The following is a 7,687-nucleotide window of genomic DNA, read 5'->3' as shown; positions in this document are numbered from 1 at the left end:
AACGAACCGGAGCAGGCGGGAAAAGCGGGAAAGGAGTGCAAACTTACCAAAGCCCTGGGAAACCGTCGAAAAACAAAAGTTTCCTCCAATTCGGGATCGAAGACGTTCAATACGCCGAAGGCGAGCGGGGAGTAAAACTTCCTCCGAAAACCCGGATGATGGATTTTCACGTTTTTCACCTGGCCTCTCCGCTGCCATTCCATCCCCAAAATTGGGCCGGAAATGGGTTCAGGGAACAGGCTTTGGAGGAAAGTTTGCCAGGCTTTTAGAACAAAAAAAAAAGAGGCCAACCGAACGAAACCGTAGACCACCACAAACCTCCGGATTCACCCAGGGAGCTTTCGCCGGCTTTCCGGGGCCTGTGGATGTGGTTAAGGCGTTAAAAGAAAAGCATTCTACTCGGGTGGGTTGGTGTATCGGGCGGGGATGGGTGTTAATGCTCGGTAAAGTGTTTGCACTTTCCCATGTGGCTGGGGCAAAGCTTTCAAATCCATTCGTGTGTTCCGTGGCGAGGGCGTGTAGGCACGATGAGGCCAAACAGGAAGGACATCAAACCCAATCGGCCCAAACAACAGCCAATGCCGACAACAGCGGCAAGCCGGGAAGACAAAAGATTCGATTCTCGAGAAAATGATGAATCTTTGATTAAAAACACTAAAGTGCCTTATCTACGAGTAGATCGAGAATCGCTTTTGTCGCCCGGTGGAGATTGTGGCCGGCCGTAAGCGGACGGGGTGAGCATTTGTGAGAAGAGATTGCTCCTTTTTTACTGTGAAGCTAAGAAATCATTTCCAAACAGTGGATTGAATGCTTTCAAGTGCTTTATATATTTGCGTTAATTTGTGTGTTTGTTTTAGAAGCATTGCAATCCAATAGTTTTTCAATCGAATTGAAGATATAGTTCAAATAGGTTATGTTGTTCGCTCGTGAAGTACATGCAAAGAACCCATGCACAACGGCATAGATGTGTCATTTTCACTTGCTACATAATCGTTAAGCTAGTGCGTCCGGTAGCAAAAATAGCTAGTGCGTCATAAGCCGCAAGGCAAACATTTTTGCAACATTTGCTAGAGCGAAACTCATCTCGCCCATGTCCCGATGCCTCCCTTATCCACTCTCGGCCACATAGAATATGTATCATCAATAGCATTAGTCTGGAAGCTGTGCTGTGTGTTCGAACTTGTGAGCTGGAGGCAAGCTTAATTGCGTCAACATTGGAACATCGGGCGGTGTATCAGTACACTTGCACTGTACATAATTCGTACAAATATCGTAAAACCATCGCCTCCTTCCCCCCCATCACCATCACCTTCGCTCTTCTTCATTCAGCTATCGTTGTAAGGCACCAAAAACCCAGGCAATTTTGTGTCCCACCCTGCACCCTAGAAGTAGACTTAAGTAGCCGTGCGTCTCGTGCGTAGCCGATTTGTGATCCATCCCGAGTTCGATCGATTGCAGGTAGAGGAGAATGTACATATTGAGCAGGTGTAGGCTATATGTAGCGAATGATACGCTCATTGGAATCAAGGGTCAAATGAATCATTCAGTATGAAAAAATAGCAAAAAAGTGACAAAAAAAAATCGGAAGAATCTTAACAAAGCGTACACTAAAACGAAGCAAATGCAACTCGTGTAATGCGAATGGAAAGCAACAGCAAAAAAAAACCCGCCCGTCTAGCCCGATGTAAACGTAAAATTGTGTAAAATGTAACAGCCAATAGAAATAAATGAAGATACTAACGATTAGTTTTGATGTACGGAATGGTGCGAATTGATTGTAACACATATCACACACGATTTTTGTGAACTTCCGGCAAAGCGCTGTATGAAACGGTAAGTGCAGGTAGGGGAAAGCGGGGCAAAATGGTCATGTTAAGCAGTTTACTGAATATTCCTTTGAATATGTCACAAAACACTTTTTTTTTAATTATTGTATGCCTCCACCCTTTATCTATGGATTAAACTTGCCAAACAGGATGAAAACAACTTAAAATCATGAAAACAATGTAAAATAAAAGTTGTTTAAACGAGATGTTTTACGAGAAGCTATTTTGACACGCGGGATAAAATGGGCATATGTAAACAAACTGTGAAACGTCAAGACACTGGACCAAATGGGCAACAACAACTGCGCTTAGGTAATGGTCTATGCTTTTGCGCACGTTTCGTGAAATGTATTTTTGTTCTATCTTTTGTTTTGCTGGTCAGGAAAGCCCTTAAAATTCTTCCAAAAATATGTTATCAAAATTAAAACAGTTTTTACACGTTTAAATCTACAAAATCGAATCTTTTGAAGCTGTGCCTATTATCTTTATTGAGGCGACAAATACAACACCATAGCCTAACCAAGCGCCGTATGTCAAAAGCATCTGCCCATTTTGCCCCAAGCGTAACTGTCCATTTTGCCCCACGTGAAGCATTTTTGTATTTTTTGTTATATTAGTAAAAATACTCATTCAATCGGCTTGATTTCTTCAGACAAATTGTATAGAATTATCATATCTTTAAAAATGTATCATGTAAAATTTCAACGCATCCCTGAGACACTAAAATAAGCTTATTTTCGAAGTGGCAAAAATTACATCAATTTGCTACTAAGCCCTATTTTGCATTTTTCTTGGTTATTTGTTATGTAAGGGATAAGAAACATACGTGGTGTTCATAGAACACTCTAATGAATACATTTTGTGCATTGGAAAGTATCTTTGTAGTCAAATAATGCTTAAATTGAGGGTTCCCATTTTGCCCCACATGCCCATTTTGCCCCACTTTCCCCTACCATAATTTTATTTGTTGGTATTAGGTTTTTCCATTTTTTGAGGCACTGCATTTCATCTATAAAATCATTTGTAAATCATTGACTTTTATTTGAATATTTTTAGTTGTTTTTCTTTTCTAATGTTTTGTTGACAAAAGGACACATTTTTCCGCCATAATTCATTACTTATTATTCATATCTCTTTTTGTAGCTTCTAACGCTTTTTATTGTTATGACACTATTACTGTTATACGACCAATTTTTATTGTTACTGCTTTTATTGAAGAGTTTTTATAAATTTGATCCCAATAGTCAAACATTGATTGCTGTTTGTTTAGCTCATTCGGTGGAGCTTCAACAGAGTGGAACAAACTAAGTGTTTTTGGTGGTGAGTTATACAGCTTTCCTGGATATTTAGCGTAGGATCGAGTATCGAAATATGTAATCAAACGTTAAGCAAACAGAGTAATAAATAATTAAATGAAAAAAAAAATTATTTATCATAATTTCCATAAATAATTTCGATTGCGAAACCTTGAGTACTTTGACCATTTTTCAATGTTGATTCTTATTTTTAACGTTTCTTTAAATTAATGTCTTGTTAATGTATCTATTTTAGTGTATCTACTTCAACCGCCTAGCTGTGACAACGCATTAAAACCGATCCTCGTGCTCTCAATTTCCACAGTAATTACTGCCCCAAATTTCCAACCCCTCACGGTTCCAAGACGTGAGCAGATTTCCGATCCAAATCTCCATGTTTTACCATTTTTATTACGACCCATCGCGAAAATCTGTCACCAACGCGCGAAACAAAAAGGGTTCTGTTTTTTCTTGTATTTTTTTTTTTTGGGTCGTTCGGGAAATTTGAGCACAGGATTCGAACCCAATGTCCCACTCTACCCGATGCTCCACTCAGCATGGTGCAATGTGGTCATCATCTATCGACACTTTCAGCAAACCCGCCCGCAATTCTCCACCGCTCCCTTTGCACATCGATCGAAAATGCTCCGATTACCGAGCACCGGGCAGGAGGGAGTAGAGCATGCTTTCAAAAACTTCCTAATGACATTCATTTCGGTGTGCCGGGGTGGCCCCCCCATAAAAGGGGATGTATCTATTAAATCCTCTGGGCGCTCGTATTCCAACCATCCAACCATTACGGCACGCTATGACGCTGTGATGATGGGGCGGATCATTTCCTGCCCCCCCTCTCTCTAATGTCCACTCTCTCCGCCACACACTCCGTGGACAAGCTTACTGAACCATATGCAACCGTAAGCATGTCCTGCAGTATGTGTGTGTGTGTGTGGGTGATGGGGGGTTGGTTGGGGTGGTTGATTAGCCCATTGGCGAGCTGGTCAACCGCGTGCCCGCGAAGAACGTCGAATAAAGAAGAGGAGCAGCGAGCAAAAAACCCGGCACCCCGTGTAGATTATCCTGCAGCCTATAATTTATGGTTTTGCAAATTACGCCCCGTGTAATTAAAGCTCAGCACACGGTGGGCGTTCTCAACCTAGTCGGGATCGCACACGCTGTATGGCAAATGATGACGATCGGGCCAATAAAGCAAAGCTTCTAACACCTCGTCCGAGGGCGGGAAAAAACTTACATTTAGGGGCTTTACGGGAGGCTAGGCAAGAGGGTTGTTCGAGGTGTTTTTTTGTTGTTGTTGTTGGTAAATACAGAGTGCTTAAACCCCGCCGAAATGAGGCTGGGACTGGGTGGTACTTTTGTTCCGAGGGAGTAGCACATTCGGTATCGCCCAGCTGCTTCATCTAAGGTTTAGGGATGGTAATTCTGTTCTATTATTTTTTGGCAACATGCTTCGAGAAGGGGATAGATACCTCTCGCGCACACACACACACACATACACACAGACCTACAAAAGCTCATACCGTGCTATCCATACCTGACCGAAAATTGATGGTAAGCAGGAAACATCACCGCAAAGTGTGTATGTGTCAGCAAACAGCAGCGCCGTGCCAAACAGTGCAATGATTGTACCTCGGTTTTTATTCACATAATAAAAGCTACTCCAACCCTGCACCCGTTCGTCGGGACCGGGGATGATATGCACGGGAGCATAAGATTACCGGGCGATAAAATGGATTTTATGTACGCTAATAACTGTAAATAAATACTGCGCCGCCCAAGGCAACGGCAACGGTTGCCCGATATCCGTTTTTTTTTTCATCCGAGATGAGCCCGTTCGAGGCAGCATCAGCACCGGGAGGAAGTTGGCTCTGTTTAAAATTTTACATAAAATTGCATTCAAATTTGTTGAGTATAACAAGCCAACAGAGAAAAAAAAACGCACCTGTCCACTCCGGAAGCGTTATCGAATTATCGTGTGCCCCAGTAACCGGCACCGGGCACAACATCCGCACCGATGATAGCCGCGCGGCGCTCAATAATTAGATAAATTATGCCAATAAAATTTAATAATTGATTGCCCATGTTCCATGGCGACCATGGCGATCACGGCGAAGGTAGTGTAGCGACAACAATTTAAGCGTCGAATATCGACAACTGCCCCGGTCGCGAACGCTCTGCACGAAAGGATGATTGCTTTTGGTTAATCAGAAATAATTTCAATTGATGTAATGGCAATAATTAAAGAACGAGTGCACTTTTTTAACAATGCCACTGCTGTTGTGGTTTGTATGAGAGTGTGTGTGTGTGTGTGTGTTTCCATTGTTGGCCTACCTTTCCAACGGGGTAGAGGGGAACCAAGCAGCTTTACATTTATCCAATGGGGGTTTTTTTAGGGAACCGTGACCGAATCCGATTGTAAATATTTGATGCACACTGCAACCGACCGACCGACCGACCGACCGGGGCATTATCGCTGTTTGATCCTGTGTGAGCTTTGCTTAAAATGAATTAACAATAATTACCAATGATCGGTGAAATCGGGCCGTTGGCAGCTTTGTTGCAAAACAAGCGTCGACTACAATGAAAAGGTTCCAAAACGAACCAATATGTGTGTGTGTATTGATGTGTGGCTGTGCTTTTTAACAGTTCCGCTAATAAATAATCGATTAAATTTTCGTTTCAACAGCTCCGAACCGACATGCATTTCAGATGGCGATGATGTGGAAATGTGGGTTCTGTTGTTGTTGTTATGACAATATAGCACAATTACAATGAAATAATTAAATATAGAATAATTAACAATAAACGGTGTTAATAGTACTGTTGAATCCAATTATCTTAAGCAAAGTTGCTCAACAATCTTCAAGTAAGCTTCAAGAAGCTCATTGAAGGTCCCATTCAATCGTATCGTTTGTCATCATTCACCAAACATTCCCAACTCAACTGTAATCTAATTTAACAATTTTTCGCCTTTTTTGTGATGAAAATGCCCCGACCTGTACCACAAAAATCCTAGTAAGAATTTATTAAAAAAAAAAACATTTACTGGAAAACTAAATTTCATGTGATTCTTATTGCCTTCCTACTTGATCCTTGTCTTGCTACTATTTGTCACCCTTATCGAGAGCTTTTGGGCACTGATGATGTGTGTTATTTCATAGTACAAATCAAATGAAAAGTCATATGCATTTACAGCTTATTTCACCAACGACCAAAAAACCAAGCTTGACATTTGCCGCCCGAAAGAGTTGGTCACTGTTACACGGAAATTAATTTCCATTGCTCATTTCTCATTTCCACTCACATCCAACTTCCACCGAACTGTGCTAAACGCTGACAGTTTTGGTGGCGCTCCTTTGAGTAAGCTCTGCAACATTTCTCCACACTGACATTATCACAATTCCATCGCAAAAAAAGCTTGGACTGCTTGCCTGTCCCCCTGATCAACATGCATTTTTCGACCCCGGTTACCATTTCCGACAGCGTGATTTCAACGAAAATGCTTGTGCAGCAGAAGAAACAAAAAAAAACAACTGCATGGAAAAGTGAACAGCCGAACTTTCTAATTCATTCTGGGAGTTCCTTTTCCAAACTCCCGGAAGAGTGACTACGACACATACATAACACGGGAGAGTCACGGCAATGTACGCTGGTCGTCGGGGTGAGCCCGGAGGGCACTCAAAACCTCCGTGCGTCCCGAATTCCCCCGAGATGGGTGTGGAAACACACACACACACACACACACACACAAAAATGATTGTTTTATGAAATTTTACGATGTTTATCTTCTCAAAACCATGCTGCCCGTCCGGTTTCTATTGCACCGCCGAAAAACGTACCCATCACCAGTGCCTGGGATTCGCCCGGTCCTCCCTGGCGGTGGATCGCCCCAGGCCAGCGCGCGGTGATGAGTGCGGGTCACAGTCAGCTTTAACCTTTTACCGATGTAAAAGTCAACGAAAATCAACGTGAACACACACACACACACGCACACACACACTCACAGAGAGAGAGAGAGAGACTATCGTTTCAAGCCGAGTTTTCCGGTCGCGGTTCCCCGCTTGTAACGCTTCAGCGGAAACTCAATTTTTCCGACCCTGCGAGCGAAATAACAACAAACGGGCGGGCAGCACACAGAAATGGCGGAAAGGCCATAAAACAACAGCCCGGGCGCGGTGCAGCCAATATGCGCGTACATTTCCACGGCGCTCGAGCGGCAAGATCGGGACGCTTCTTATCGGAAGGGCTGCCATGATACGAGCGAAAGGCTCCCTTTGTATCTCTTTCCAACACACACACACACACACTCTTTCTCTCCTTTCGCTTCCCCGGAAACTGAAAAAGGATGTTGGCTGGCTGGGAGCTTTTTTGTTTTGATGTCGCTCTGGGTTCTGTTTTGTTTCGCTTCAACCATCGACGGGACACTTTAGGCACGCGGCTTTCGAGAAGGAGCGGTGTGTTTTCCACGCGCTCTGGATGGAAATGGTCGCAACATTTTACCGCCCATAAATCATATGTCCCTTTATGAAGTCGTAGGACGACAGCGGGAAA

The 7,687-nt window shown here is 43.1% G+C and overlaps 1 protein-coding gene across 1 annotated transcript in view; it reads left to right on the top strand.

The window, feature by feature from the left end:
* The window catches only part of LOC120957211 (opioid-binding protein/cell adhesion molecule), a 95,433-nt gene extending 93,687 nt beyond the window's left edge, over window positions 1-1,746 (top strand). Inside the window, exon 12 of the mRNA XM_040379287.2 lies at window positions 1-1,746. This exon is cut by the window's left edge and continues 1,362 nt beyond it. The gene's annotated coding sequence lies outside the window, so the exon portion shown is untranslated.
* Window positions 1,747-7,687: the final 5,941 nt, after the last annotated feature.

The sequence above is a fragment of the Anopheles coluzzii genome, chromosome 3, assembly GCF_943734685.1.
Source record: "Anopheles coluzzii chromosome 3, AcolN3, whole genome shotgun sequence".
In the NCBI taxonomy this organism is placed as follows: Eukaryota; Metazoa; Arthropoda; class Insecta; order Diptera; family Culicidae; genus Anopheles; species Anopheles coluzzii.
Note: the sequence above shows the minus strand (reverse complement) of the source record. Positions and strands in the feature narration are given on the sequence as shown.